Below are 8,163 nucleotides of genomic sequence, written 5' to 3'. Positions count from 1 at the left end.
AAAGTAGTGCACTATATTAGACAATACTAGGGTGCCATTTCAGACGCCACTGTGATGTACAGTCCACCTTGGCTGGAGTCAACAGCATAACGATCACAGCTGTCCACTATTTCTAGGTCTACACGGTGATAGTCAGAGCAGTTTATCAGCTCATCCCAGATAATAATTCACATCCTAACGGAAGTTTTTTTTAAATGACACCGGTTTTAAAATAAAACAGTAATCAATCATAGACACTATGAACACTTCAGACTTTATATTTTTTAAAGCGGACATTTCCCCCTTGAAATCAGAAATTAATTACGAGGGATACCCGTTGATAAACGTTGGCGTGGAGAATAGCGATCTGCATTTAGAAAATGTAAAAAAATATTTTAAATGCAAATACCCAAGAGGCACTTCAACGCTTATTTTGCATTTCATTTGTTCCTGTGGGGAGGAGGAGGGGGGGGCTGTTTGGTTCTGAATCTGCATGTAATTGCGCCCCCTAACCTTACAGTTTACCAGAACAAAGCTGCTTCAGACTAAATCACGGCAAAGCGCAAAAACATGTAAGGTGAGAGCATGCTATGTACTCTAATTCCCCGTTGATGAGGGAAAAAGCAGTAGAAATTAATTCAAAAGCTGTTTTAATTGATCAAATGGGTGCCTACTTTACTTGATTTATATCATTAATAAAACCATGGCCAATTATCTGATTTAAAGTCCATTGTGGGTGTTTTTTCTTTTCTTCATCTTTGCATATGGGTGCATATGGGTGCATATGGGTGTGGGCATATGGGTGTGGGCATATGGGTGTGGGCATATGGGTGCATATGGGTGCATATGGGTGCATATGGGTGTGGGCATATGGGTGCATATGGGTGTGCAGGCCAAGTTCAACAACAGTGCAGATCTTTACTCATGGTTAACGCATATGCAGGGTGACTTATAGGTGCTCCTAGGGTTACTGTGAATATAAAAATCAACAGATAAACCCCTGTCTTCACACGGATTGCCGTTATTAAAAGGTTTTGACGTACTCCTCCTGTACATGGAGATAGGACCTGAAGATAGATAGCCCAGTGTATCGTGCTTTATAGAGCTGGACACTGGACAGCAGCATCTACCGACATGTCCAATACACGACATGACCAATGGTATCATCCCAACATCTCATTTCAAAATCATGGGTATTACTATGAAGTTTGTCCCCGCTTTGTTGCTATAACAGCCTCCGCTCTTCTGGGAATGGTTTCCCCTAGATGTTGGAGCATTGCTGCGGGTATTGTCATACTGAAACATGAAAGGTCCTTCCCCAAACTTGTGTCGCAAATTTGGAAGCACAGAATCGTCTTGAATGTCATTGGATGCTGTAGAATTAAGATTTCCGTTCACTGGAACTAAGGGGCGTAGCCCCGAACCATGAACCATTATTCTTCCTCCACCTAACTTTACAGTTGCCATTATGCACTGGAGTAGGTAGCCTTCTCCTGGGATCCACTAAAACCAGATTCGTCAATCGGACTGCCAGATGGTGAAGCGTGATTCCTTACTCCAGAGAACGCATTTCCACTGCTCCAAAGTCCAATGGCGGCGAGCTTTACACCACTCCAGCTGACACTTGGCATTGCGCATGGTGATCTTAGGCTTGTGTGCTGCTGCTCGGCCACGGAATCCCACTTCGTGAAGCTGCCGACGAACAGTTCTTGCGCTGACGTTGCTTCCAGAGGCAGTTTGGAACTCGGTAGGGAGTGTTGCAACCGAGGAAAGACCATTTTTACACGCTTCAGTGTAACGGATGTGAAACGGCTAGCTTAGTTAGCGGTGGTGCACGCTAAATAGCGTTTCAATCGGTGACGTCACTTGCTCTGAGACCTTGAAGTAGTGGTTCCCCTTGCTCTCCAAGGGCCGCGGCTTTTGTGGAGCAATGGGTAACGATGCTTCGTGGGTGACTGTTGTTGATGTGTGCAGAGGGTCCCTGGTTTGCGCCCGGGTATGGGCGAGGGGACGGTCTAAAGTTATACTGTTACATCAGCACTCGGCGGTCGTGTTCTGTGAACTTTTGTGGCCTACCACTTCGCTGCTGAGACGTTGTTGCTCCTAGACGTTTCCACTTCACAATAACAGCACTTACAATTGACCGGGGCAGCTCAAGCAGGGCAAGAATTTTGACGAACTGACTTGACGTTGCCAAGTTGAAAGTCCCTGAGCTCTTCAGTAAGGCCATTCTACTGCCAATGTTCAGCTATGGAGATTGCATGGCTGTGTGCTCGATTTTTATACACCTGTCAGCAACTGATGTGGCTGAAATAGCTGAATCCACTCATTTGTGTCCACATACACTATATATACAAAAGTATCCATCTTCTAGTCCACTACACTATTGTTGAGAGTTGGCGTCATAAGAAGAATGGCCATGGCCAATCGTTAATATGTTGTCCTATAAGACCTATTTTCCCTGTAGTATCTGCTGGTTACAATTCGGCCCCACCCCCTACCCCTTCCCCTTCGTCCTAATCCTTCCATGTTTGCCAATTTGAAGGGTCTGGAGAGGTATAAGCAGCGTAGGGGTTGAGCTTTCACCTTGCAGATCTGAAAACAACAGAGGGTTAAGGTATCAAACGCAGCTTAAAAAGGGACTTAAATGGCATCAATTTCACCATGAGTCACTTGGCCTATGCACAATTGCTTCTCCACAGGCGGTTGTTTCAGTGGCACAATATTCAAATAGTCTCTTTTCCCTTTCTTACCGTACCTGAATCAGACTGGATAGGTAAAAGTAGTATGGTGGATACTATATAGATCAGATAGTGTATCAGTCTCGGCCATGCTACTTTAATGGATAGTTGACAGAAATCAGTGGTCAGGGAGTAGGGTAATTTAACAGACTGACGCAGCATATACTTTTGTTTCTCCACTAGTCTTTCCTCGATTCATTTCTTCTCGCTTCCTTCTCATAATTCATTGGAGGAGAAGATCTGGTGGTACCTCGCTTTCTCCTCCAAAAAAGTTTTAAAGGAATCAAGTGGAGAGGACACAAGGAATTAAGGAGAGACTGCTAATCAAAATCAACATTTTTGTTCACACATTGCATACTCAATAGTTCTCTGTGAACTAGTGTAATTGTGCCACCTACAGCTCTGGTCATGAATTGCTTATTGAACTGGGAACGTTATGTTCTGAACTATTTCATTAAGAACAAATTCTTATCTACAATGACGGCTTACACCGGCCAAACCCAGAAGATGCTGGGTCATTTGCACCGCCCAATGGGACTCCCAATCACGGCCGGTTGCGATATAGCCTGGAACCAAACCAGGGTCTGTAGTGACGCCTCAAGCACTGATATTCAGTGCCTTAGACCGCTGTGCCACTCGTGAACCCTAGTACGATCCCTATTGTATTAAAACAGCCTCGTTTCCCTCTTCATCATTTACCTTTGATGTGCTCAATTCACTTATATTGACATAGTTGGCAACTTAAAACGTGATCGCTGAATATATACAAGTTTGTATTCATGATAAATAAATGGTATTTTAAAGTAAATGCTGCTGGCTTGGCTCTATAATATATGCCATTTGGCTCTATAATCTGCCTGGACACTGTGCCAGTGTTGAGACCTAATACTGAAACCTGTGATGACACCTTGACCTCCCTCTGAATAATAATTTTGTTGACAAGGTTATGTACGTGACAGAAATAGGTTTGAAACCTGGCTTTCACCAACCCAATAACATTCTCAAGGCTCAAGAAGGGTAGGAAGTAAGGAATCAAGGCTCAAGAAGGGTAGGAAGTAAGGAAGTTTTACACATTTGAACAGGAGTGGCTATTTCTCATTTAAGTCAAAAAATATATACACACACACACACACACACCATCGCATCCTGTCCTTCACTGTACTGAGACAATAGAGCTGACCAGGGGAAAGCCAGCCTGACAATGAGAACTGACCAGGGGAAAGCCAGCCTGACAATGAGAACTGACCAGGGGAAAGCCAGCCTGACAATGAGAACTGACCAGGGGAAAGCCAGCCTGACAATGAGAACTGACCAGGGGAAAGCCAGCCTGACAATGAGAACTGACCAGGGGAAAGCCAGCCTGACAAGGAGCCTTTTAACATATCAAGTATTGTCCAATCAGTGCAGATAAAGAGTGGGAGGACAGATAACAGCAACTGAGATAGGCTGCATGGTGGCTGCATGGTGGCTCTAAGGAAATGACCACGTATGATAGAGTAAGTATACCATCTAGTGTTATAAAAGGGAAACACATGGAGAATTGTCAACAACACTGCCTTTCTGGTTTCAAAGGGTCCCAAAAACACAACTAAAATATTTAACTTTCATAGTAAACCTCTACTTTGTGCAGCTGTACCCATCACACATGTAAATGTCTTATTTCTCTCTTTGGAAACCTTCTGTACCCTCTCAAAATAAACATCTTCTACCCCAGTCTCTACGGCAGTGTCATATCTGAGCACAGAATATATAATAAAATATGTTAGATTTATCTTCAGGTTTGGTGCAAAAAGTGCAAATCAATCTCAGAACAACAGCAAAGGACCCTGTGAAGATGCTGGAGGAAACAGGTACAAAATAATCTCTATATATATCCACAGTAAATGAGAAATATCCTCTGGTCTGATGAATCAAAAATTGACCTGTTTGGCCATAATGACCATCTTTATGTTTGGAGGAAAAAAAGGGGGAGGCTTGCAAGCCGAAGAACACCATCCCAACCGTGAAGCATGGGGGTGGCAGCATCATGTTGTGGGGGTGCTTTACTGCAGGAGGGACTGGTGCACTTCACAAAATAGATGGCATCATGAGTGAGGAAAATATGTGGATATATTGAAGCAACATCTCAAGACATCAGTCAGGAAGTTAAAGCTTGGTTGCAAATTGGTCTTCCAAATGGACAATGACCCCAAGCATAATTCCAAAGTTGTGGCAAAATGGCTTAAAGACAACAAATTCAAGGTATTGGAGTGGCCATCACAAAGCATTGACCTCAATCCTATAGAAAACTTGTGGGCAGAACTGAAAAATTGTGTGCGAGCAAGGAGGCCTACAAACCTGACTCAGTTACACCAGCTCAATCAGGAGGAATGGGCCAAAATTCACCCAACTTATTGTGGGAAGTTTGTGGAAGGCTACCCAAAACATTAAACCCAAGATAAACAATTTAAAGGCAATGCTACCGAATACTAATTGAGTTTATGTAAACTTCTGACCCACTGGAATGAAAGAAATAAAAGCTGAAATAAATCACTCTACTATTATTCTGACATTTCACATTCTTAAAATAAAGTGGTGATCCTAACAGACCTAAACCAGGGAATTTTTACTAGGACTAAATGTCAGGAATTGTGAAAAACTGAGTTTACATGTATTTGTTTAAGGTGTATGTAAACTTTCGACTTCAACTGTATGTAGTTCTGTATTTATGTAGATCTTGAGGGAGATTTTTCACATTAAAGGCAGAAAAATGTGACAACTGTGCAAGGGGCGTGAAGAGTTTCACTAGGCACTGCATTTCTGTCTCCCGAGTGGCACAGCGGTCTAAGGCAATTTGTTCTTAACTGACTTGCCTAGTTAAATAAATAAATCAAATATTCTGTAGGAGGTGGGCCTCCTGTGGGGCGGATCTAATGAGCACATGGACATGGTCACCTGACCGTCTGAAAATGAGGTTGCAGAAGCTTGGGAGCAGGGGTCTTGACTTCTTTAGGCGCCATTGTTTGAAACAGTCGCCATGAAAACATTTAAAATTACTTGCCAAGCAGACTAATCAGGAGCCAGGATTTTTTATTTAACTAGGCATGTCAGTTAAGAACAAGGTCTTATTTACAATGACGGCCTACACTCCAGGATAAAGTGACTAAGGGGGCAATTTGGGAGGGGAATCTTGCAGTGGAATTATACTGAACAAAAAAAATATGAAAACGCAACGTGACTATCAACAATTTTACAGTTACCGTTTATATAAGGAAATCAGTCAATTGAAATGAATTCCTTAGAACCTAATCTATGTATTTCACATGACTGGGCAGCCATGGATGGGGCATATGCTCACCCATTGGGGAGCCAGACCCAGCCAATCAGAATTATTTTCCCTCCACAAAATGGCTTCATTACAGACAGAAATACTCAAAAGTTTCATCAGCTGTCCAGGTGGCTGGTCTCAGACGATTCCACAGGTAAAACAGCTAGATGTGGCGGTCCTGGGCTGGCATGGTTTACACGTGACAAAAAAATGCACATTTTAGAGTGGCCTTTTATTGTCCCCAGCACAAGGTGCACCTCTGTAATGACCATGCTGTTTAATCAGTTTCTAGATATGCCAAACCTGTCAGGTGGATGGATTATCTTGGCAAAGGAGAAATGCTCACGAACAGGGAAGTTAACAAATTTCTTCACAAAATGTGCGAGAATGATCTCGGCCTTTGAACTTGAACTATATACATTGAACAAAAAATATATATTTTTTAAACGCAACCTGGTCCCAAGCTTCATGAGCTGAAATTAAATAAATTAAAAACATCACAAAAAAGATCATTTGAGTGTTTTTAGCCCATCTACACTGTATTAGCACAATGGACTGCCCCCACCCCCCATTGACACTAAAGCAAGGTCTCCTACTCCAGACGTAACATAATACATAGAAATCCAGGACACTGGAATTAGTGTCGGTTGACATGGTTACATGGTTGCTTTAAGGCAAAAATAAAAGGGTTGTTGGTTTCGGTGGGTGAATAACGTGAAAGTCCAACAACTCAAAAAGGTTGTTAGTTCAAAACTCATCACTGGCAACTTTAGTATTTTAGCTGATGAGCTATTTTTCAACTGCTCGCTACTTTTTACGCTACTTTGTAACTACTTAGCATTTTAGCTAACCCTAACCTAACTCCTACAATGTAACCCTAAACCCCAAAATGTAAGACAGATAGCTAACATTAGCCATGTAGCTACAATTCGTAACAATTTTATACATTTCTCTAATTCGTAACATATCATACAAAATGGGTGATGGACATCCACAAATGAATACGTAACATAAGAAACGTAACACATAGTAAATGCATTTACAGATTTACGTACAGAATAATACGGAATGCTCCAAAACTAGGTTGATGACAGACCCCACATGTTCAACTCTGGACAGATAAAACATTTAGTATTTTGCTCTATGCGATTCAATCATGAGCGCAGTTTTTTTTAAATGTAATTTAAATTAATTAAATTTAAATTATGATTTTTTAACGGTGGAACAGACTGTTTTAGGTTACGTCTGAAAACTAAATTTTGAGTAAACAATATTGCATTAATACACAATCCATCTTTTTTTTTTTTATAAACATTTAACACACTTCACTTTTTCTGGCCATGATGGGTTCATGTTCCCGAAATAGTCATAGCCCTAAAATTACCATGTGCATTTCCCATTTAATTGGGTGTATTAGATACGCTATTAGCGCAGGTATTTTGCACTATACGTCAGAAAGGGAAACGTTCTGTAGCTTACAGTAGAATGTAACAGGTGAACAGACAGTTGATGTTTAGCATTGAAGTCTACTTACAGCGGAAGGTGAACAAGGTTTCAGAATGAAAGCAGTGCAGCAGCACTAGGTTAAAGAAAAAGTCCATGCAAAACATAATCCCATATTAAAATCTAACGGTCGGTTTACAGGTGCACAGTCATTTGCAGTAGTCTTTCGTAAAAACTTTGTCCGTGTTTGCTTACTGCTCTTCACTTTAGAAGAAATGCCTCGGCCTAATGCAAAATACTTCCAAAGTATATAGCACATGCGGGCGATATTCTCACACTAAATAGACTTCATCTTTTTTTATTTCCAGGCAGAGTTTTAATGCTCGCTCACGCGTGTTTCAGGACCGGTCTGATTTATAAACAGAAACATGGGTATGTATGGCATGAGCCAAGATGATAACTCTCAATATTTTTTGTAAGTGTGCAGTCTTTTCAGAAAATGGCCCAAGCAGATATTTAGTGTGACACAAATGACACCCCAGGTGAAAGCTATAATCCCTTATTGATGTCAGTTGTTAAATCAGTTTAGATGAAGGGGAGGAGACAGGTTAGATTAGGATTGTTAAAGCTTGAGACGATTGAGACATGGATTGTGTATGTATCAAGAATGGTCCACCTCCCAAAGGACATCCA

The sequence above is a fragment of the Oncorhynchus gorbuscha genome, linkage group LG25 (assembly GCF_021184085.1).
Source record: "Oncorhynchus gorbuscha isolate QuinsamMale2020 ecotype Even-year linkage group LG25, OgorEven_v1.0, whole genome shotgun sequence".
Classification (NCBI taxonomy): domain Eukaryota; kingdom Metazoa; phylum Chordata; class Actinopteri; order Salmoniformes; family Salmonidae; genus Oncorhynchus; species Oncorhynchus gorbuscha.
This window is presented reverse-complemented; position numbering follows the sequence as displayed.